This window comes from Canis aureus, chromosome 35 (genome assembly GCF_053574225.1).
Source record: "Canis aureus isolate CA01 chromosome 35, VMU_Caureus_v.1.0, whole genome shotgun sequence".
Lineage (NCBI taxonomy): Eukaryota > Metazoa > Chordata > Mammalia > Carnivora > Canidae > Canis > Canis aureus.
In genome coordinates, this window is record NC_135645.1 from 19,686,647 (window position 1) to 19,710,971 (window position 24,325).

Sequence of the window (24,325 nt, forward strand, 5' to 3'; positions counted from 1 at the left end):
TAGGATCTAACTGACATTTATAGAACACTCCATCTAATATCATCACAATGTATATTATTTTCAAATATTCCTGGATCATATACAAAGATAGACCTTATCCTGGCCCATAAATGAAATTTTGAATAATGTAAAAAAACTGAAATCATGCAGATGTGTTAGAACCACAATGGAACCAAGGTAGCAATCAATAATAGAAAGATAACAGGAAAATTTCCAAACACCTGGCAACTAAATAATACACTTTTAAATAATCTATGGGTCAAAGAAGAAATCTTGAGAAAAATCAAAATAGTACATTGAAGTAAATAAAAATGAAAATACAACATCCAAAGTTTTAGGATGCAACTAAAACAATGCTGAGAAAGAAATTTATAGCACATGCAATACATGTATTAGCAAGAGGAAAGATTTTGAATCAATAATCTAAGCTCCATCTGAAGGTCCTAGAGAAGAAAGGCAAAGTAAACCCAGAACAAGCAATGAAAAGAAAATAATAAAAATAAGAGCAAAAATAAACAAAATTGAAAACAGAAAGTAGCATAGAAAAATCAATAAGCAAAGATCTGGTTCTTCAAAAAGATCAAAAAAGAAAATAACAAGCCTCTAGGAAGACTGATAAAGGAAAGAAAGAGAAGACAGAAATCACCAATCAGGAATGAAATAGATTATATGATTATAAGCCCTACAGACATCAAAGAGAAATAAAGGAATACTACAAAAAACTCTACATACACAAGTTTGACAACTTGGATGAAATAAATCATTTCTTCAAAAAAAGATAAAACAACAACAAAAAAAAGAAACTCTACTACTACTACAAACTTTATGACTCTACTAAAAAGACAAGCTAAGACTACGTATAAAGCAATAAACTTAAGTAGTAAACCTAAGTAAACTTAGTCCTACATTGAATGTATCGAATGTAAAGGATCTAAATATACCAATTAAAAGGCAAAGATTGGCTCAGTGGATTTCAAAACATGACCCAAATATATGCTTTCTATAAAAAAACCTTTTCAAGGAGAGCCTGGGTGGCTCAGTTTGTTAAGCATCTGCCTTGGCTCAGGTCATGTTTATGAAAAGACTGGGAGACTTACTACTAAATATTTGTTCTATAATGTTGTAAGGCCCTTTCTCATGGGAAACTGGTTCTTTTTTCAATTAATGGACTTTGAGTGTAGGCTCTGAATGAGATCTGGAAAATGAGTAAGGGATTATGACTGCTCATCCGGTCTTAATGTCTTTTGATGATATATTAAACAATACCCTGCTGGCTGTGCATCTGCCTTTCTCCTATAATGTATGTTATATTGGTCGTTTTTTAATAGATCTTTGTAAGGCAGGTCCCCCTGGCTGCTGTGATGATCCGGTTGCCCATTACGTTAATGATGCTTCCTTGACTTTTGATAGTTAAATGCTGGTCACCTGGTCTCTGCTATTCCAGGATTCTAGCATTCTCATTACTGCCTAGGAAACTTAGATCTGTAATGGCATGCTGTCCTGTAACATCCGACCTACAAAGGACAGCCGTCACTGACCTTCTCAATGATGCCGATTCCCCTCTGCACAGGCACATTCACACACACATTCACCTACACACACAAAATGTATGTCTTATTATGTTTTTAAATAGTATCCTATGGACCCTCCCAACAAAAGTTATCAGAAGAAACTAGTAAGGAAGTAAAGAAATCAGGATAGGGTAGGGGAAGAAGCTAAATCAATATGTGATCCTAGCTCCTGATTCCATGGGGGAGCTCTGGACCATGTTTAGCAACACAAAGTTGTTTCAGATTGATCCATGAAAGCTGAGCTGAGTGGTGTTTGTTGTTTGTTTGTTTTATTCTTGTATCAATCAGCTCTGGCTGTAAAACTCCTCTGGGAAGAGTGCCATAACCTCCTATGTATCTTGGGGTAAGATGGCTCCTATTGGCCAAAGACAATTTTCCAGAGAAGGGTAAAGATGCAAGTCATTACCAGCCAACACTCCCGTAGCTTCAAAATGGGCGCATCAGTTCAGTAGTTCTAGGCAGGGCACTGTCTTTACTACAATTTAGAGAAGGGAAAAAAAAAATCTAAGAGGGCCACATTGGTAAGATAAAACTGCATAATGTCATGGAATTGTCCTTGGATATGAAAAATGGCTAGAGTTAGGTAGTAGCTGGAAATGAAAGTTAATACGTTAAACAAAGGGAGGGCTGATGATGGTCTAGAATAACTGGGAAGATCAGAACTCCAAAATCCAGATATGGCTCATTCAAATAATGTGTCTTCTTTTGTTATCTGCAATTTTAGTTTTCCTTTGAGTGTGTCATATACATTCACAAACATTCAAAATTAAAAGTGTACAATGGGGTACGCAATAAAAACAATCACCTTCTCAAACTTATTCATCTGCCATCCAGTTTTTCTAAACAGAGTCAAGCTTATACCGCCTTTCAGAGGTAGTCTGCATGAACACATAACTATTTTATGTCTCTTCATTTCCATAAGCATAAATATATGTGTGAGATTAGTTCATGTTAATACATAAAAGCTTCCTCATTTTTTTTCCTGCAGTTTCGTAGGATTTTTATATGATTGCATCATACTTGACTTAGCCAGTTCGCTACTGATGAACATTTAGGTTGTTTCCAGTCTTTCGTTCTTACACATAATAACAGTAACTGATTATCTATCTATCTATATATCTATTTTATGTATTCATGAATATAAGTAAAGGATGAATTCCAAGAGTTCAAGCCACTGAGTAAAATGCTGTATCCAGCAGCTTAGGTTGAATTACATCATAATAACACATTGATGTCACATTCACAGTAGCTTATAACAATAAAAGTTTCTCTCTCACTCGTGTTACATCTTCACTGCAGGATGCTTTGGCTCTTTTGTACATTATCCTCATTTTCGGACCTAGGCTGAAAAAACAACCTCTTTCCAAAATACTTTATGTTTTTGGTAGAAGGGGAAAAGGACATGGTTAACCATATGGTGACTCTTAAAGCTGCTTAAAAATAATGCATGCCACTTCTACTTAGAGTCCACTGTGAAAGTCATGTGTCCAGGATGTCGAAGGATGTGGATGTATAATTCTCTCCATAGGGGGAGGAAGCAAATATTTAGAATACCAGCGTAGTTCACCAAAATGAGTAAGTATATTTATAAATTTGGTAGATGCCAAACTGTTCTAAAAGTATTACAAATTTAAACTCATAAAAAATATATGAGTGTTTTCCCTATTCTCTCACCAATACATTACTATACCAGATTCTTTGATCTTAGTAATCTGAAAGGTAAAATATATTTTGATGACCTTAATCTGAATTTCTCTTCTCATGAATAAAGTTTAGACTATATTCACATTCACTTCCATATTCATATTCAAATATGTCTTAGCGTAAAAATATCTGGGTGTCTTCTTTTATTAACAGTTGTTTCTTTTATTGGCACACTATGATCAGGTTATGATCATTAATTTTCTGTTATCAAGTCAGCTTGTGTGCCTATAAGGTATCAATTTGTCCTCACTTACTGATAGCTGACAGGATATGTTTCCGTTATTTTGTTTTTTTATAACAGGTTTGTTATATTTTTTTAAAATAAAATACAAATGCAGTATTTTTACATCTTTCTTTTGGATATCATAAGCCCAATATTCAAATCTATTTTGATACTTTTAAAATCTTTTAAAATCTTTTTTTCTTGAGGAACTGAAAAAGGAAGTTGTTTATTGAGGGGAAGAGGATGCAAGCAACATAAAAATCAAAAGCTTATCTGGCTTTCACTGACTTTTCTTTCTCTGCTTCTCAAATGGGGGCTGGATTTTATTTGTACATTTTCTGAAGGTCCCAATCTGCTTATGGAATACTTTATACAGGGGAAAGCTGTGGGACAGATTCCTTAAAAGACCCTTCTGGAAAACTCTCATTAGGCAGGGAGTGTTGCTCAATGTTGCCTACTTCCTTCCCTTCTGTTTCATCTGTATTACAAAATAGTCATTGCATGCGATGGTGAGCCTAGGAATTAGTGAAAAGAAGCTCTGGAAGTCCACTTTGCCATCTTGGCACTGGCCTAGGTCCTTCATTATTTTGTCCATGGCCAGAGGGTCTTTTTGATTTTCTAAAAATCCAGGAAACTCCTTTTCTATGAGTATTCTCAGGTCCTCCTTTGTTAAATAGCCTCTAACCCCAGCAAATTTGTGAAATGTGAACATCATGGTTTCCATGACATGCTCCATTTGAGAGGGCATTTTGGTGAGGTCTGTTGAAACCTTTGTCAGAGGTGAGGTGGGGATGCTTGGCTGACTAGGATGCATAGCCAGTCTAAAATATTTTTTCTTATTAAAAAATGATACATCTAAAAAGTATTCAGGCAAGGAAATAAAAATAGCTACCATGGGTGTCATTATTTATTTTGAATATTAATTCTGTCACCTTTCATGTTAGATCACCTGGAAATTCGATAAATAAGCTTTCTACAACTTTATTCATACCATCAAAAAAATTAATAGTGTCAGGCTGGTTTCCAGCTTCTCCTCCTGGCATCTCACTTGGTAATTATCAAGAAAATGGTTAGTGATTAAAATCCAACACACAGGGATCCCTGGGTGGCGCAGCGGTTTAGCGCCTGCCTCTGGCCCAGGGCGCGATCCTGGAAACCCGGGATTGAATCCCACGTCAGGCTCCCGGTGCATGGAGCCTGCTTCTCCCTCTGCCTATGTCTCTGCCTCTCTCTCTCTCTCTCTCTCTGTGACTATCATGAATAATAAAAATTAAAAAAAAAAAAATCCAACACACAGTTTCTACAAACTTTTAATTCTATGGTGGGGTGTCTTTTTCTTTGGAGTTGTGGGAAGTGGCTAAGAACTGCTGTCTGGGTTTGAAGTGGCCCTGAGGAGGTGGAGAAGATTTCATTATTTGGGCAGGCTCTAGGGCAGATTTTTCTCCAGAGACAAAAGAGTAAACCAAACAAAAACCCACTGTATAAAGTCAAGGTCCTCAGACAGAAAAGATCATCTGTGAATCCAAAGTCTAGAACATTAAAGATGAGAATTAAGACTGAATGCAGAGAATTCTTGAGTTTAGAGCTCTGTCAAGAAAAGATTAAGCCAACTATTGTTGAGGGCAAGAAAATTTCAAATTGTGATCAGCTGCCTTAAATATTTAACTTTGACCTGGGAGGATGTGTCTGAGGCACAGAGGATGTCTGGACTGTTCTAAAAGTTCCATGTGTCAGAGTCATCTGACAGCCACCTGTGTCTTCTAGTCCTTAGTGCGATTTTCTGGAATGAGACACGAAAAAACTGCAAGTTTCTTGTTAATTCATGTCTAATAATACTCACTATTTTTTGTGAAGTTCAAGAAATCTCGGTAGCAGAAACTCCAAAAGTGATGTCCTGATGCCTGAATGTTAATGTCTGATATTTGAGTCTGAATAGAAGACTTTTATATATGGGAACCCGTGGAGTTAAGTCTAGAAACAGAGAGATGATTGAAGGACTCCTTCTGATCCCTGAAGCTAGTCATTTTTTGCCTGCCATCTTGATCTTTTTTCTTTTTCAATTGCTCAGTTGCAAATTCTGTGAATAAGTGGTTTGGGTTAAATGCAACCTAGCCATCCAATTTGTTTTCTGTCATGACCCATGACATTGAAAACTATTTTCTTTGTATTTATTTCTAAGCTACTTGTCTTGTAATTTTGACAAATGCCCTATGCCTGTCCTTGTAAGGAAAGAAGACCATGTGGCAGTTTTTCTAATGAGAGTCCCTATTTGTATCATCTTCACAGTTCAGAGGATTATGGCGACAGGTGATTGACAGAAGAGAAATAGAGTATATAAAATGTTTATTTCACAAAATATAACTGTTGATGAGGTCCTGAACTAGGCAATGAATAGGGATAGAAAAGAAAACATTTAGGACTTGAAGAAAAGAAAACCTGACAAGATTTGGGGATTGATTGGCTTTGAAGGATGGGGGAAAGATGCAGGGGAAGGGAGGAGTCAAACATGATTAAAGTATTGAGAAAGGTGAAAAAATGGAAATAATTGCTTATTTGTTTACTGAAACCAGTGAGAGTTTTGAAAGAGGGGCAAAATGTTTTGGTAAACATCCTCTCATAACATGGAAACCATGATACCTGAGCAAACTGGATTCCAAGTTTGCCATGCCAGTCTTATTGAAAATAGTGTGAGAAGAAATCCTACAGTAATTTCTAATAAAAATATTTATATTTGCTGTATGACTAAGCTGACAAGTAGAGGAAGTTGTTCACCAAATTTTCTCCATATGCTTTTAAACAAAGAACCACACCTTAACAGAGGGGTAGCAAAATATCGTCTGTTTACCAAACCTGGCCCACTTCCTGCTTTTGAACAGTTTGTAAGCTAAAACTGATTTTTGAATTTTTAAATGATTGAAAAAATTAAAAAGAAGAAAAATGTTTTGTGATGTAAAAATTATAGAAATCTTACATTTTAGTGTTTATAATTAAAGTTTTATTGAAACAGCCATGTGCATTTGTTTATGTCCTTTCCATACCTGCTTTTGTTTATAATGACAGAGTTTAGTATCTTTCACAGAGACCATATGGCCCACAAAGTCTAAAATATTTATTATCTAACTGTTTAAGAAATATTTGCCTACCTCTGCCTTAATATGAACTATATATCTAAAGATACGTTTGGAAAGAATGATAATGTAAATTGAAAGCGTAACTAGAAAAAAACAGGAGTTCAATTTTAGCAGTATTTTTGCTTCATCCATTTACTCAGTAAATATTTGTGGAAAGCCTATTGTCTGTCAGTCACTATCCAAGATGTTACAGACACAGAAATTTGTTAAAACAAACTTAAACATTAGTCTACTTATAGTGAAGTACTCTGAAAATTAGTCCTCCTTTGTTTATTCCTGGCAAAAAAATGGACTGAGTTAGAGAAGAGGCTTTTTTCTAAGACTCACTAATTCTTGCCAGTACTGGGGCACCTGCGTGGCTCAGTGGTTGAGCATCTGCTTTTGGCTCAGGTTGTGATCCCAGGGTCCCAGGACCTAGTCCTGCAGCAAGTTTTCCACAGGGAGCCTGCTCCTCCCTCTGCCTGTGTCTCTGTCTTTCTCTGTGTGTCTCTTATGAATTTAAAAGAAAAAAGAAAGATCTTGTCTTTGTTAGAGTCTTGGAAAACAAGAGGGAGGATATGTAGTGAATCTAACCTCTCCCAAATGTATATATGGTTTTGAATTTATATTCACTAACAACAGGTAGAAGTTTTAAAGAACCTATTGTGTTCCTAGTACTTTTCTAGTATTTATTTCATTTTTATGTCTAATTCTTTAAATAATTCATGGAATAGGTATTATCTTCATTTTATATATGCGAAAACTGAGATTGGGAGTAAATCAACACATTCAAAAGTATGCACTGTGAATATAATTGACATGTTCTAATATTGAATATCATCTCTTGCATTCTTTTATTAAAAGTATTCAATCCGGGATCCCTGGGTGGCGCAGCGGTTTGGCGCCTGCCTTTGGCCCAGGGCGCGATCCTGGAGACCCGGGATCGAATCCCACATCAGGCTCCGGGTGCAGGGAGCCTGCTTCTCCCTCTGCCTATGTCTCTGCCTCTCTCTCTCTCTTTCTCTCTCTCTCTGTGACTATCATAAATAAATAAAAATTTTAAAAAAAGATTTAAAAATATTCAATCCAACTTGTACCTATAGATACTGTAGATTTTGTTGGAAATAAGGAAGCATATTACATCACACAAACTTCTTTTAAGTTTTTATTTAAATCCAATTAGCATACAGTGTAATATTAGTTTCAATATTACAATAGATGTGCAATATAGTGATTCAACAATTTGGTACATCCCATCCTCATCACAGGTACAATCCTTAATCCCCATCACCTATTTAACCCATTACCCCACCCACCTCCCCTCTGGTAACCAACAGCTTGTTCTCTATAGTTAAGAATTTATTTCTTCATTTGTCTCTATCTCGCTCTCTCTTTTCCCTTTGCTTGTTTGTTTCCTAAATTCCACATCTGAATGTAATCATATGGCATTTTTCTTTCCCTGACTGACTTATTTAGCTAATCATTAAACTCTCTAGCTCTATCCATGTCATGGCAAATGACAAGATTTCATTCTTTTTTAGGGCTGAGCAATATTCTTTTGTATATATATACCACCTCTTCTTTATCCATTCACCAATCACTGGATACTTGGGCTATTTCCATAATTTGGCTATTATAGATAATGCTGCTGTGAACATTGGGGTGCATATATCCCTTTGAATTAATATTCTTGTATTCTTTGGGTAAATAGCTCATAGTATAATTGCTGGATCATAGGGGAGTTCTATTTTTAACTCCTTGAGGAACCTCCATATTGTTTTCCAGAGTGACTACACCAGTTTTCATTCCTACCAGCAGTGCAAGAAGGTTCCCCTTTTCCACATTCTCACCAACACTTGTTTCTTGTATTGTTGATTCTAGCCATTGTGACAGGTGTGAGAACATCACACAAACTTCTTAAAAATTTCTTTTAATTATTTCTCTCTTCCTGAAAGATGCTCACAAGTTCTCACTTAAAACATTTTTTTTTGCCAATGTATAGAAAGCCACTGATGGGTGTGTTTATTAATTTTTATTATAGAATATCTTCTATATCAATTATAGAACATCTTATATACAACATAGATACAACATCTTATATAAAACATAGATATGTTTTATATCAATTATAGATCTTATGTATTAACTATAGATACAGAAATATTACAATGGACTAGTTATATTCTCTTTCATTGTTTTATTGAAAATATTAAATCCAACCTATATCTAGAGATACTGTAGATTTCAGATAATATTGTTTTGAAAACCCTGGGAAAATTATTTCTGAGACCCAATTTCCTCATTTGTAAAATGGAGGTGATAGCTATGCTTCTGAATAGCTGTAAAAATTAGAAATAAGTAAACACTGTTTTAAAAAAAAATTTAAAAGATTCATTAAAGATTTTTTTAATTATTGGAGAGAGCAAGAGAGAGAGAGAGAGAGGATGAGCTGGGTGAGGAACAGAAGAAGAAGCAGACTCCCCACTGAGCAGGGACTCTACTGTGGGGCTTGATCTCAGAACTCTGATATCGTGAGCTGAGCTGAAGGCAAACAACTGACTGAGCCACCCAGGCACCCTATAAATATCATTCTTAATTAATTATGTTAATTAATTTTATACTCTGTTCTATGGAAACTGAGGGTTCAGCAGTGGTAATTTTAAAAGTTTCACAAATATTATAGATATAAAATCATATAGTTCTATAGTCCTATTGAAATAAAAATGTAATGCTCAAACTTCCAGTTAAATAGGACACTTTCTTTGTCCATATATATTTACTTCTGTTACTTTCTAAAGTAGAAAATAACAGTAAAGAGATTTTAAAACATAAACTCAAAAATATGAAAAGTATAAAACAAAAAAGATTAGGAATACTTTTGGGAATATAGAATATACAAGAATAAGTAGTCATTGACTTATAAGTCCCACATATGCAAATCCTAATGAAGCAGTAGGGAAAGCCAAGGAACAATCTAATTGTACAACAGTATCCCTAAATCCCCAAGAAATAACAACAGCAAAAATATCTGAAAGTGAGGGTAAAGTTGGGGCTAAAACCTCAGCAGAAGACTAGAGGCTTATCCTCTGGTGAGAGTAAAATGGAAAGCCCCTGATGTTTGAGTAAGCAGAGTAGTAGGAAGAGTACTAAACCCCAAACAGAGGCAATTTAGGCATTCTATCTATTTATATGGATATAAATACAACATTGAAACTGACTGTGTATCTTTTCCCATTCAGTTTCCAGAGGCTGTGGCCAGACTTGTAACCTGTAACTTTAGGCAAACCTATTCTTCAGATGATCTGACTAGAACTGAAGAAAAGATACCATCATTGGGCAATTCCCATCAAAAGTTTCCAACCAAATCACCACAGTGAAGCCTAAATTCAACACACTTGTAGCTTTTAAGTAACTTTTCATATTTCTTCTAATACATGAAAGACAACAGAGAATCAGTAGACACCACATTCATGCCCAAACATGAACGATAAGACCCAAACATATGAATATACAAACAAGAGGAAAGCACAAAGAGGAAATAGATTATGTAAGGAGAGGAAAAATGCAAATATACACATACTAATAATCAGAAAAGTAAAAAGAGATGTTGCATTCGTGAAGCAAGAATAGAAGAAAATTACTTTAAAAAATACTTTAAAAAAAGAGCAAAAAAGAAAATCTCAGTGTAATAGTTGGAAGATAAAGAAATCTCCCAGAAAGTAGAATAAAGTGGCAAAAGATTAATTTAATGGGAAAAAAGTTAGAAAATTAAGGAACTAGCCAAATAAAACTCCCCAAAAACCAAAAAACATTTGAATGATGAGTTCAATGAAGAAAGAACAGTCCAGGAAATCATGAAATAAACAATGAAGAAGATTTCTCTGAGCTAATATTCATGAATTCCAAGTTTGGAAGTGTCAAGTGCCTTGAGTGGATATAAAGAACCTATTCCAGAGCACTTCAGAGTAAAAATTCAAAACTACAGGTTAAAAAAAAAATTCTAAAGCTTCCAGAAAGATAAAACAGGCTATATACAGAGGATCAAAAAACAGGATGGGTTTTGACTACTCAAGAGCACTGCTGGAAGCTGAAAGATGATGAAGACATAACTAGAGCTCTGAAGTAAAAAGAGTTTGACTCTATATTTTATACCTAGACAAATTGACAAATCAAGGGTAATGATAGATATTTTGAACATTCAAGAGCTTCAAATATCCCTCCCCCCTGCATTCTTTTTCGGAAACTTCTAAAGAAATGCCATACTAAAATGAGGGATTAACCAAGAAAAAGGAAGACATGGGATCCAGAAACTGGAATTTTCTTTCCTTTAAGAAAAAGGCAAAAAATAACTCCAGAAAGAGAATGATGGAATATATCAAGAATGTACCAAGCCACTGGACAGCAAGAGTGAGAATGGAACAGCTTAGAAAGTTCCCAGCAAGATTATCTCTAAGAAAATTAAAATGATACAATCCCTGATGTAACTGGGAGAGTTTGGGCATTTTTCAAGGATTATTACACAGAACATAAAGCCAGCAACAAAGCATTAGCTACAGACAAAACAAAAAGTTGCTTAATGAAGGAAAAGTCATCATTTATATGTAGCTTTTCTGTGAATAGTGCTTGCATAGCCATAATAATGTATCCTGAATCATTTTAATCAAAATTATGACATAATTTTATACAGAAGATAGAAGAGCTGATAAGTATGTATGTTTATTTTGGGGGCCTAGTGAGTGAAAGATAGCTAAGTGCTCATCGTCCACTGTAAGGAGTCAGTAGATACTACCCATCTAAAATGGAAAGAGCAAGAAATAGCAATATTGTTATTTTACTAATACCAGTGGAAGAGAACTATCAAAAGTGACAGCTAAAAAGCTAAAGGAGTTGGAGAATTTTGCCCCTAAGAAAATAGATATGGGAGGAAGGGTTGAGGCATTGCTAGTTTCCTTAAGAATTGTATAGCCCCTTGACTTTTTCACATGGGTGCAAAAATAACTTTGGCAATCAAAAATCAAATAAAAGGAAATGTTTACACTGAAATCTATTCATTTTTAACAATTAGGAACAGAGTCATTGATTTAGGCAGCCAAGGTAATTTATTTTTATAGAAATCCCATAATGCAGCCTCTCTTAACATCTGTCCTTATTATAGAACTTGTTATAGCTTATATAATTAAAAGATTATAGCTTTTATAATACATAAATAAAAATATTATAATATTTTACAATCTTGCACAATACAAAAATATTACACTGTTATAGAAAACACTTATTATCATATTATTAGATTATTATTTTAAATTCAGAACTGCAAATGTCCATTTGCTTAAAATTGTATGAGCACCACCCAGGCATAAATGAGTTTTTCTCCTTAAGTGACAAAAATTAAGCTAATATAAAATTAAGGAAAATTCTGAATGTAGAGAGTAACAAAGGTATGTCACTGTCATTCGCATCTGCAATTATAGGTGTTTATATTATTGAAATAATCTTATAGAACTACAAAAAGCTGGAACTCATTTGGAAATGTGGACATTGAGGCCCCAAAGGAAAAATGGCCTGCCCATAACCTCACAGCTCGGGAAAATACAGGAAAGAGAAACCTGCTGATTCCCTCTCAGCGGTGCTAATATATAATGATTGAACTACACGGGACCAGAAATCACAAGAACCCCCCTGATAGCTCATTTCTAAGACTAGTGCAATTTGAATGGAAGTACAAAAGCTTGTTTTCTGTCATCCTGAGTCGGACACAATGAACCACAAATGAAGATCTGAGAAATGAATTTGGGAGAGGGCATCATAAACAAGATAAAGTAAAATCAGGCCCAGACTGAGAAAAAAGTGACTTACTACTTCCAGTCTGATTCTTTCTGCCCATCAGAAGGATTTCAGTGCTAACTTCTCCTTCTGAAGATTAAAATCAGCAATAAGAGAACTATTTTTGTTTTGTTTTGAGGGTTGTGTTTGCTTTGTTTTCTTTTTTTTTTTCTTTTTTCTTTTTCCAGGGCACATGTGATAACATAGGATACTTTGTACAATAAGAAATAGTACATGGTAACTGCATCTGTTAGTCATGCTTCTAGCAAAATATCCTTGGTATCACTGAGGTGTTTTTGACTGTAAACAGTATAAACTGATGTTGGCTAATCTAAGCAAAAGAGAGTTTCCTGGAAAGATACCAAGGATGGATACATAGTGGAGGTGGGGAGGCTATAGAATTAGACTTTGGTCTAGTTCTTGGTGAGTGGAAGAGCCAAGAAAGCTTCAGATGACTCTGGAACCAACCATCAGCCGCAGGTGGTCATGGGAATAGGCTGGAACCCACTCTCTCTTTGCATCACTTGCTGAAGATTCAGACTTGATCTCAATTCAGTTCAATTGGTTGAGCTACCGTCGCTTGCTGTCCTCTTGCCTGCCTGAAGTGGCGACTGGAAGGGACGAGCAAGTTCAGCTTCTTTGGTAGAGGACCAGCAGGCTGACTTCTCTGCCACTAGACTACACACTGGGGAAAAAGCCAGCAGGAAATGAGGGCACTGTTAGAAATGCCAAAAAGTAGCAACACCTATTATATCCTTCTTGTTAAACATGCCAGAACCATCGAATTTACTCAATGGATACCAAGAGGATTCATACTAGCTAAAAGGCAACTTGTTCAGAGTTGTCTTTTTGGCAAACTGATAGTGAAAATTTATTTTCAAGGTAACATAGGTTTTGACAAGACCTAGTTGCTCTCTTTTCATATGTTGGATTTCATTTATAACAGAGGTAAAACTTCTGGCTTGGATCAAGTGTAGTGTTTCTATGTAGAACACCCAAAAGGAAAATAGGGCATTTACCCAGTGGCCCACGTGGTGACACTGAAGTGTATGGCTCTATGTATATGTGTGTTGGAGGGATAGATGGGACCAGCATGGCTTGGAAATTCTTTATGTATATTGACATCAAAGTAATACACTTGACCTCTATTAAAAGGCTGTCATTTTTTGTTGGTCTCTTAAATTCATTCATCTTTTATTTCATTATTTTAAAAAATTCACTGATCTTTTATAGTGTTTGCTTTATTGTTTCTCATTTCATGATAAAATAACTGGAGTAAGCCATCTCCTTAATCAGAAAACAAAAATGATGATTAGTAGAATTTAATGAGTTGCAATTTTTAGGGAACACCAGGAAGTATATACTAGAGAAGGTAAAGGAAGGGGAAGCATTGGGGAAAACAGGCAAGGCTTTTGCTTCAACTTTTCTACACCAATAACTTGTACAACATTATCTTTTAATAGTTCTGTAATGTTTTCCTGTACTCTAAATTCCAGCAACTTACTGAAACAACAAATCATCTCTCCTACAAACTACGTGTCAGAAAGCTCAGTGAAGTGTTTAGCGATAATAAAGCAAGTAAGGAAAAAAAGAAACCGATAATGAGGTGAGAAGAAAAAATTTTCAAATGAGATTTAAAATCAAGAGAGGAAAATGTGAACTAGATCTTCAAATAAACAAGGAGCAATGGAAGTCATTTTAGGAAACTTGCAGATAAAGGTTTTATATATTTTATAGAAGTGAGTAAAGTGCCAGCGAGTCTCAAGTTTGGTAAACATTGTTTGAAGTCAAATTTTATAGTGGGATGAGAAAATATAATCCCGTAGTCACTTATCGCTCATTTCTCAGTACTGCAAATGAAGGTGGGTGACTTCCTCTCCGTTGCATGCAACATCAGCACATCCTGAGGTCTCTTGCAAAGCTGCAGATGCCTCAGATTGATTTTAACTGGCCTTTGGTATGATGAGAGTTTGGTGAAGCAAAGGGCTTTTTTAAAATGCAAAGCAGTGCAATCCTATGCTAGCTAGACCATAAATAACTTTAGAACATATATTTAATAAAGAACAAAGCATCTAATTATAAGTAAAACAAGACATTCCCCAAATGTATGTGACAAATTCTGAGATTAATTGACTTTTAGTGTTCGCGGTAATAGGACAGAATGTAACTCAGGTGAACTCAAGTGAAAAGACTATAATAAAACATAACTACCATTAGCTGTTCCTAAGTTTGTAATCTAGTGTTTATGTTCAACCAAAATATATATTCACATGATTTAATGAGTCAAACATTTCCATAAGAATGATGAAATAGGAGTCAGTCACCTGCCCTCCCTGATTCCTGCATTTCCTAGGCTCCAGAGGTCACTTGTCTATGTTTATTTACTTCCAGATTCTCAACATTGTTATACTAGTGTTTTAAAAAAATTTTTTTTGAACATCAATTTATTTATATTCCATTATGGGAAATGTGGACTTAGCGTGTTTTTTTGTTTTTTTTTTTTTTTTCTCTCTAACCTTTCCTAATGCACAAATTTCTGCATACTTGACAGTTATACCATTACTTTAGTTAAATAGATATTCAGGATTCACATTATTATATTTTTGTAAAGATTAACTGGGCTGTATTTTACACTAGGATTCTTTTTCCTTTCATGAACAACTTTCTGTGTAGCTTGTTGCTATTAAGGGTACTGGTTTTGCATTGACTTGTTTTCTCTCCCTGAATTATTGCAAAGTTATTAGAATTGTATCAAGTTCTTCTTGGACAAAAGCCTTCAGAGGCTTCTGATCTGCTCCAACTACATTGGTTGTGCTCTATACTTTGGAAATGTCATGATTTAACTTCAAGTTCAATCTGGGGCGGGGAGGGAAGGATTCCAGTCCATAATAGTTGGGGAGAGGCAACTGTTCAGCTGTATTAGGTGGGAATACGTGGGTCTCACTATTTCTTAAGCTTGTTCTACAAATCTTCTATGTTTTAATTCCATGTTCACCATGACCTTCAGAGTCAGCAAGTGATATCAGTTCCTGAATCTATTAGAGGTTTCATGTAAATCATGTTGCATATTTTTATTCCTCACTGTCAACTTAGAATTAGGCCCTTTCAGAGATACTCAATTAGAACTTTTCTTTCATCTTTCTCAGTCCCCAAATTTTGTTGCTACCACTGGAATGATATAAAAATATTTAATAATTGCTGTGTTATGGGGGCCGATGAATCAAAAGGAATGCCTGACTGATCAGAATGGATTCCAGCCACATGCCATGTAGGTCCTCAGCAACTGAACGCTAGTGCTCTGCTTTCCCCTTTTGGTTTTACTCTTTATGGATATACGCCAATTAAAATAAAATTCTCTTACCTGTCATTTTATTATGGTTTCTAGAGGAAGGACAATTTATATATATATATATATATATATATATATATATATATATATATATATATTTTTTTTTTTTTTTTTGAAAAAACAGAAGCAGCTTTTACTATAGTTACATCCAACAAAACTTCACAAGGAACAATCCTTACTGCACAGTCAGAGCCCTGGGCAGAGTGGAGGTAACAATGAGGACTGGATGGGGCTCCCTCAGCTCCCTCCTGACTTTCCAGGAGCTACAAACCGCTGAACCACGGTGCCCTATTTCCCTTCTCTCTCATCATCCCCAGGAACCTCATCAGCAAGGGGGCTGTGGCTCCAAAATAAATAACTTTAAATACAAACACTAAGGTAGACAGTGGGGAGCTTCAGGCTACTTCAGCAGTTCCAGGAAAGGAGACCTGTCACCTGGCCTGGCAGGGAATGACATCCCTCCCTCCTACTCAGGGCAAAGGCTCAGCAGCTCTGTCGCTTTCCAGTTGTTTTTTAAAACAAAAACTTAGAAAATGCCCAGGGCAGTGCAGATCTGTGGGTGCCCTGGAGGAGAGTCACCGGTGTAATCTGGGGAGGAACAGAGCTGTGCCAACTCCTGCCAGATATCATACTACATCAGTGTAAGCGTACTGGGTAGGCTGGAGATAGGCTTTAAAATATAAAGCCTATATTATAAAAGCCTATAAAGATACACTTTATATATATATATATATATATATATACACACACACACATATATTGTATATATACATATATATGTTGTATATATACACATATAAATTGTGTATACAATTTATACAAAATTAAATTGTGTATACAATTGCGTATATACAATATACATATTGTATATATGTGTATATATACATATAAAAATTGTATATATATATGCTTAATCTCTTATTTTTTGCCAAATTTCTAAATTAAATATGACAGATTACTTTAATTCTGCTTATTCCTGACTAAACATGACTCTTGAGATGTTTAAACACTGTCAGTAGACCAACCTAATTGGATAGGTTTCAGGAAAGAGTTTTAGAAAGGATAAATTAAACATAAGCTCCAGGTGTTACAGTCATTTTGGCTAATCCTCTATGAAATATAAGATTTCTAGATATCTTTTACTGACATATTTTCAATATCCTATCAATGCATGAATTACTTTTGAAAATAATTTCTACCTTCTCTGGTGATCTTGCCTGAGATCCAATATAATACTGATTATTTTCTCACTGATTTAATATATATTTCTATTACTTAATTACTTTTCAATGTGGCACATATTGTTACTTTCCTACCCAGTATTATTCCTAATTCTTTCTTGCTAAGATAATTTGGATTTGGTATGTGAAATATTTGCTTTATAAGGGTCACTTGTAGCTAGATATGGCCGTGTGGTACAGTTGTAGCCAATGAGATATAACTAGCAGTCTGCTGGAATTTCTGTAGATATTCAATGCCTTGGGAATAGATGGGTGAATGAATAAATAAGCATCTCCAACAAATGGTCAGATTCTGCTGAAAAATCCTAAGTTAGAGGCTTACACTTTTAACTCTTGTTAAATGGCTTGTTATTTCTTTAGAATTGAAGGTTCTGAATTTTATAGCTCTACCTCCACCATTTTATATATTTGTGATTAAATCCCTAAGTCAGGGGTTCACAAACCACACTCAGGGCTTATTTTTATAAGTAAAATTTATTGGAACATAGCCACACCTAGTTATTTATGTCTACTGTTGCTTTTACACAATGACAGTTAAATATTGTAATTGAGACCACATGGTTCAAAAAAAAAATCTAAAATACTTATATCTGATCCTTAACAGAGTCTGTAGACTTCTGTTTCTAAATCACCCAGCCCCTCTGAGATTCCTTTTCTTTGCCTTTAAACATTGTAATTTCTGAGCATTTTAACTGGAAGCTATTAAAAAAGTGTTGGGTAACATTACCAGCACTTTTGTCTATTCACATTATAGCCATTCAAATATTTGAAGACCACAAAGCACAATTTCCCTGAGTTATCTCTTCTTTAGGCTAAATCATAGCTGTTCATCTGGTTGTTTCTTATATGACAAAGTGTACTCTATTTTGTAAAGTATTTTATTTCATTTTTCCATGTAACCTCTAAATCATAGAATCCAGAAAAGAATACAATCCACAGTATGATGTGACAGGCACAGAGAACAAATTCTGAAATGGTTAACTTTCTTGTAAAATGAATTCTGATGAGCTTATTTGAAGGTTATGTTTATTGCCTAACTACTATACCTCAATATTCACTTTGCAGGAAGTAAAACTCTTAGATCTTTTTGACTGCCCTATTCATCATTTAAATTGACTTATAGCCCTATTTATTTCTGCCAAAACACAGCTCACTGATTTTAACCTATGTTTTAAATCTAGTGAACTAATTTTAAATATTGACTTTGCCATTCACTGTTGTAGCTATTCCTCTAAACACTGAAGCTTAAAAAAATTAATACAAATGAGTGATAACCTATTGAAAAAGATCTTGCCATAGGGCATAGTTTTGTCATGACTATAACTAGATTAATTTAAGTGTATGTAACAATGCTATATAGTTAACGTATGTTAAGCACATGTAAGTCATGGAAGTTTGTGAGTGTGTATATATGTCAGATTTGCTGATTTTTTTTACTATGTATCAGTTCCACATTAAATCTTTTTATGCATTACCATCTTATATCTTCATGAAAATGAGGATACTCTTAATATCTCAGTTTACACATGAAGAATCTAAGACCCAAAAAAACTAAAATTCAGTCTTACTCTGTAATTGGAACTCTTCCACCAAGATGAATTGCTTCTTCCTAAAGAAATGTTAAAAAAATATTATTTTCAAAGGAAAATCTTTTATAATTTCAAGAGAAAGAGTTAAGGACACAAAGAGGTACAGTCATAAATTGTGGGTATTTGACTTGACTTCAGCTTTTAAAGCATTTCTTCACATATGTTGGGACTCAGTGAAGTCTTGGATACTTGGGAGCAGCACCATACTTGAATAGTGAAGGTTTAGCACAAACTACATAATTCTCTGGGAATTCTTATAGGTTAGCTGTAAGTATTGATCATCTCCTGTATTATTTGTATTGTTTTAAGGCCCCTTTTTCCCCCTACAGTTTTTGCTCTCGTAGTTGTGCTGACAATGACTGCATCTTTGGCCTGGCATCTTGTCCTTGCCCACACTGTAACCTCCCTCTGGGATATGTGTTCCAGGCCCCCTGCAGGTTAATATAGGCTGACTAGAATGTAGGAAGTCTTGCTCTGATCCTCCCTAAAGTGGTGCACAGAAAGCTCCACTTTAGGTAGCTAGTACCCATGACTGGGACACAGGTGGTGCCATTTTAGGTAACTAGTAGAAATGACTACACCGGTGGCATCACCTAGATAACTACCCTGTGACTTCACTCCCCCCTGCCCTTCATTTATAAAAGCTATGGCTTGAGGACTGGATGGGGAAAATAGGTGAGTAGTGTCTGGATTGCTTCTCTGTCTAATTCCCCCCTTTGGTAAGTTACCTTGATCAGACTGTGTGAACTGTCTGGAGTGGCTTGCATTTTTTGGTCTTAAAGTGACTTCTCAGTCTGAAAGACACATTTCTGACTCTCCTCCATCTTCTAACAACTCTTCTTGTTTTGTATCTTGAAAGTCCAATTTCATAAACTTTGAGAATTATATCTAAGCATATAATTAGTTAGTGAGCATGATGTTAAGTGTAAGGTATTTGTACTCCAAAAAAGCTAAAGAAACACAGGAGACAGCTACAGATTAAAGTAAATGAGGGAGGAAAACTGCTTAACCACTCCAGTCATTTTATGCAATTTACTGGCATTTAGTGTTTTAGTATAGTAGGAAAGAAAAAGTATTTTCTCTCTGCCTATCTTAGGTTTATTGGCTGGGGCTCTGTAAATTAGATTAACAAATGAAAAACAAGTTGATTAACATGTGCATTGCTCATACACACGGGAACACTCAAAGATGAGTAACTCAAGTGGTGGTTAGAATGGGTTCATGAAGTATCTTCACAAAAGAACAACACATTTTTGAGAAGTGATAGGACAAGGGAAAAGTTTGAGCTCCTAGTGACAGACAAATTGAAGGAAGGCAAACATGTAGGAATGTAATTGCAGATTAGGGCTAGTTTTAATAAGGTTTGTTGTGGGTATTTCTCTGGTGCTCTCTCTGAGCTGATAAGGGTCCAGGGTTGGATCCTTCTATTAACATCTATTTTTCCTGTAAGAGAAGGCATAGAGGACATCTATGTCTTGTTTTTAAACAACTAGGGGAAGGGCAGAGAACTTCTTGTCTTTTGTTCAGAGTAATTCTTATGTCAAAAAGACATGTTTTGGGCTTGTATATTCTGTTACCTTTCATTATACATGGATGTGAGGTCCAGGTCTTAGGAAGGCATAACAACATTTTCTTCTGACTTTAATATTATTTTCTTTATAAACTTCTAAAATGTTGTGTGTAAAGGGGCTGGTCACATAAAATACTCAGAATATACAGAAACTAGTAGAGAAGGGTAACTTGATTTTAAGAGCTTTTAGAGAAGAATGCCTACCAGAAATAAGTGACTTTGGGTTCTTTTACTTGCTTCCAGGGTATTTAAGTTAGTGGTTCTCACAAAGGCCTCTAGAGAAAAAGAGGAGGTATGATGGTGTCACTGGAGAGACCTCTTTCTTGACTGTCACAGTGTTTGGGGAAAGAGACTGGCAGCTAATATGGAGTCAAATGTTAGGCCAATGAATAAGAACAGTCCTGTCTACAACTGTCTGCAACTCTTCCATCTAACTTTATTTCCTTTAGCCTAATGCCTTTGGGAAACCATATCTTAAGCAGCAGATTTAGCTTTAAAGCTATAATCCTATACTTTGTGAAAGTAAAAAAGCCAATAATAATTTGTTTTCATGAGATTCATTTCCTTTTCTATCATCATGATTGAAGCAGTGGGGGAAATTGCCTGAACTCTAAAATGAGAGCTAAGAACTCTAGCTCTTACTCTTAATTATCCAGTAATATATGGTATGAACTTGAGCTAGTTACTTTGTGTGTAAAAATGAGGATGATGCTAATGTCACTAGAAAAACAACAATTCATTAACAATGAGGACCTATATTTGAAAATGTAATGTCATGTTTCACCAGATAAATTTCTATTTAAATAATTTATGTACTACCCAGTAGTACCAATGCTCAACAACCACTAAGATTGCATAACAATGAATAAGCCCAGTTATGTATCAAACATCATGGACTCTTCCACCTTGTGAGAATTTTTCTGACTTAGAAGTATGGAAGTTATGCTTATCGAGCAAGACCATAAATTAAGAATAAATGATGTAATTGTCTGATATGTGTCCCATAGTCCTCATTTTTAGCCTGAAGGAGGAATAAGCTTTTAAGCTTTTCTATAACAATGATGTTTTTCATTGGGTTAATGATCTACAGACATGTTTGGCAATAAAAACAAAACCAATTGATTTCAAAACAACTCCAGCTTCAATTAACAGGATACTGGCTCCCCTGAGGCTTTGTCAAGGTCTCCATTTTATTAAAGCATTCCAGGACTATCAAAATTCAGGGAGCAAATGGTCAACTTGAGATAAATGTGTATATTTGATAGCAATCGATTGTGACTCAGATGCCCACCATCCTATAAGTCAGGGTCTTGGGTTCTTGTTCCAAATTTATCTCTACTTAGTTTTGTGAATTGGAGCAAGTATTTTAACTTTATTGGGTCTCAGTTTCCACAAATGTATAATTAAAAGTCAAAAGTCAAAAAAGCATTGAATGAGTAATATAATAATAAATATATTGATAACATATATCAAGCTCTAAGTATCTGTAGGCACTAGGCTAAGTGGTCTTGTTGCATTATCTCATTTAATTCTCTCAACTGTATGAGATGGGAAGTAGTATTCTGACGTTTTACTGCAGTAAATGGCAGAGCAATCTCAGCCAGTGTCCTTAGTCACTACTCTAATCACTTCAGAATGTAACTACTAGCCCTGTACTGTATAAATTTAGTCAAATATATGCTCATGCTTTAAGAGTAAAAAGATTTCTACAAACGCAAGTTATTATTTAAGGCACAAAGGCAGTAGTCTGTGAAATGGAGACTGCTAGTTCAAAAAGATTAATGCATTTGATGTAACCAAGTAAGTTGCTAGGTAAAGTTCATGAATTGTTAGTTATTCAATGGTAGAGATATGAGGTAGGAAGAAATGAATAGGACAACTAGAGAAATGCCATTAAGTGAACAGAATGGTCTTTCCTTCAGCTTGAAAAGCAATAGGGCTTTCTGAGAATTAGAGTGCAACGTGACTTGCATTTTCTTTGGGTACCTACAAGTATTTCATCCTATGTGTGATCAAAATTTCTATTAGCATTCTCACCACATCTGTAAATATAGCCCTGCTGGTATTCCACACTCCTACAGATATCATGAAGAGCACTCCAGACCAGAAGGCCAAGAATGAAAGAAGGTAGACCTAAGGTCCAGAAGGTTGTCATAGTACAACTAGTCATCGTCCGCAAAACATTCCCATAGGGTACCAATTCCTAAACCCAAGGTATCTTTCTTTGAAGTCCAATTTAACTATAAAGTACACAAATTTCTAACTAGTAACTAAAAACTTGGTATATGATATTTCTTATGTCAACTCTCTGGCCCTCCAATTTTTGTGAACTGAAAATATACCTGAAGGATCAAATTCCCCAAGTTCATTATAGGATTGTATAGGATTGTCTTTCATGGCTGAGCAGTCTGTATGTGCCATCAGATGTGGAAAGTTTCATGATCTTCTTTGTTTGAGAACTCCATGGACCATTTAAGCTCCATCTCCTACCATACTCAGAGCCATACGCTTGCGAGGCAGTGTCAAACAAAATCCCAGCTCCATTTATCTGAAGCTCTGTATATAGCACCACCACCTTAGACCTCAGGCTCAAACCACAGAACAGTAATTCTTTATCTTTTTAAAGTCATAGATACTTTTTAAAACCTATTTGGAAATCCTGAACCATACCCCCTCTCCCAAAATGCACACAAATGTATATACACACAATATAGTCTTTCATTTCATGCTGTGTGGGGACTCACTGAAGCTAATCCAAAGACCTAAATCAAGAAAAACGTGTCTTAGAAGCTCTTAGGTCTTCCCAATCCTAATGTTCTGCTGAGAACCTAGAGACATTATGGACATAAATAATATTCCCTGGAAAATAGAAATAAAATGTTTCTAATATTTTCCACTCTTCAAATATAATCGATTCTCATTATTCATAGTTTTTATGTTGTATAAAGTCACCTTGAACACTGAATAAGCAAATATTGAAAGAAACACAGGATTAGGTTCCTGTGAGCCTCTGGTCACAGCATTTTCACCAACCAGTCATTACATAACTTTGTTTCATGTCTATTTCTGTTTAAAGATAACTTATTTAAGATATATTGTTTATTCATTAACATTGAGATTGAATTCAGTCAACAGTACTCTAACTCCTGCCTGAACAAAGCCTATATATCTATCACTGTTTTATCTATAAGGTACATCTCAGCTTTCTTATACTGAAGAATATACTGAAGAATACTACATAGAACCTCTGCACCACAAAACATGGCCATTTTCAGCAGTGAAATGACTAACAAAAATGAGGGAAATGAGAAAAGTGGGTACCAAATAGGTCATGAAGAGGACACTTTAGAGTATGAGAGTTGAAATCAGAAGGCAGACCATTGCCATATCACCTCAGCTGGGAACCTAAGCGGCAGGCTACTTAAATTTTTCACAGCTCTACACCTGAATGCAAAGGACTGTGACAGTGCCATGAATATATATTCTGAGGTTACAAACAAGTTGTAGCAAACTACAGGAATTCACAAATACAGAATCCACAGTTAATGAGGATTGACTGTACATTCTCCCCACCAGCTTCTTACTATTCTTTTCCTATGGGCCTCTAAACATCCTACCTCCTAATGTTAACATCCGTAATTTCCAACTTTTGAACCTTCCAGTGCACTCTTTTCACACATTCTGAGCTAGTATTTTACCAATAGTCATGCAATAGGCCCCCAAATTTGGCCCAATTGACCCCTATGTCAATGAACCCCGTAACCTAGAGAATGCCAGTCCTGTTCCTTTCAATTGCTTATACTTGGCACCACCAAGCATGATAGTGTATAAATGAGACTGAATTTTTCCAGGACTAAAGCCCATACTTTTATATTTTTACAGAAAAGTTTAAATATCACCTATATAGAAATATTTTAAAGGACTGTGAAAAACTATGAAAGTCAAACTAAGTGGAAAGCTAGTATATAAGACAGAGGCAGACTACATTGTTCAGTTTTACGTGTGTCCCCTCCTTTATTGATAGTGCATTTTTCTACTTAATACTGTTAACAGTATCATGATTGCATGTAAAGAATCTGGGTTTTTCAAAAGAGAAGTAAAATGTATTTTCTTACAGTTTCTATAGTGATATGATTGTGACAATC

The 24,325-nt window shown here is 35.3% G+C and overlaps 1 protein-coding gene and 1 pseudogene across 4 annotated transcripts in view; one reads left to right on the forward strand and one right to left on the reverse strand.

Moving 5' to 3' along the window:
• The first annotated feature begins 2,835 nt into the window (after positions 1-2,835).
• CBLB (Cbl proto-oncogene B) overlaps positions 2,836-24,325 on the forward strand; it is a 410,036-nt gene continuing 388,546 nt past the window's right edge. For all 4 annotated transcript variants that reach the window (XM_077884048.1, XM_077884049.1, XM_077884047.1 and 1 more), the window contains exon 1: positions 2,836-3,146. The gene's annotated coding sequence lies outside the window, so the exon portion shown is untranslated. The remainder of the gene's footprint in view (positions 3,147-24,325) is intronic.
• Positions 3,953-4,262, reverse strand: LOC144305302 (protein S100-A10 pseudogene; annotated as a pseudogene).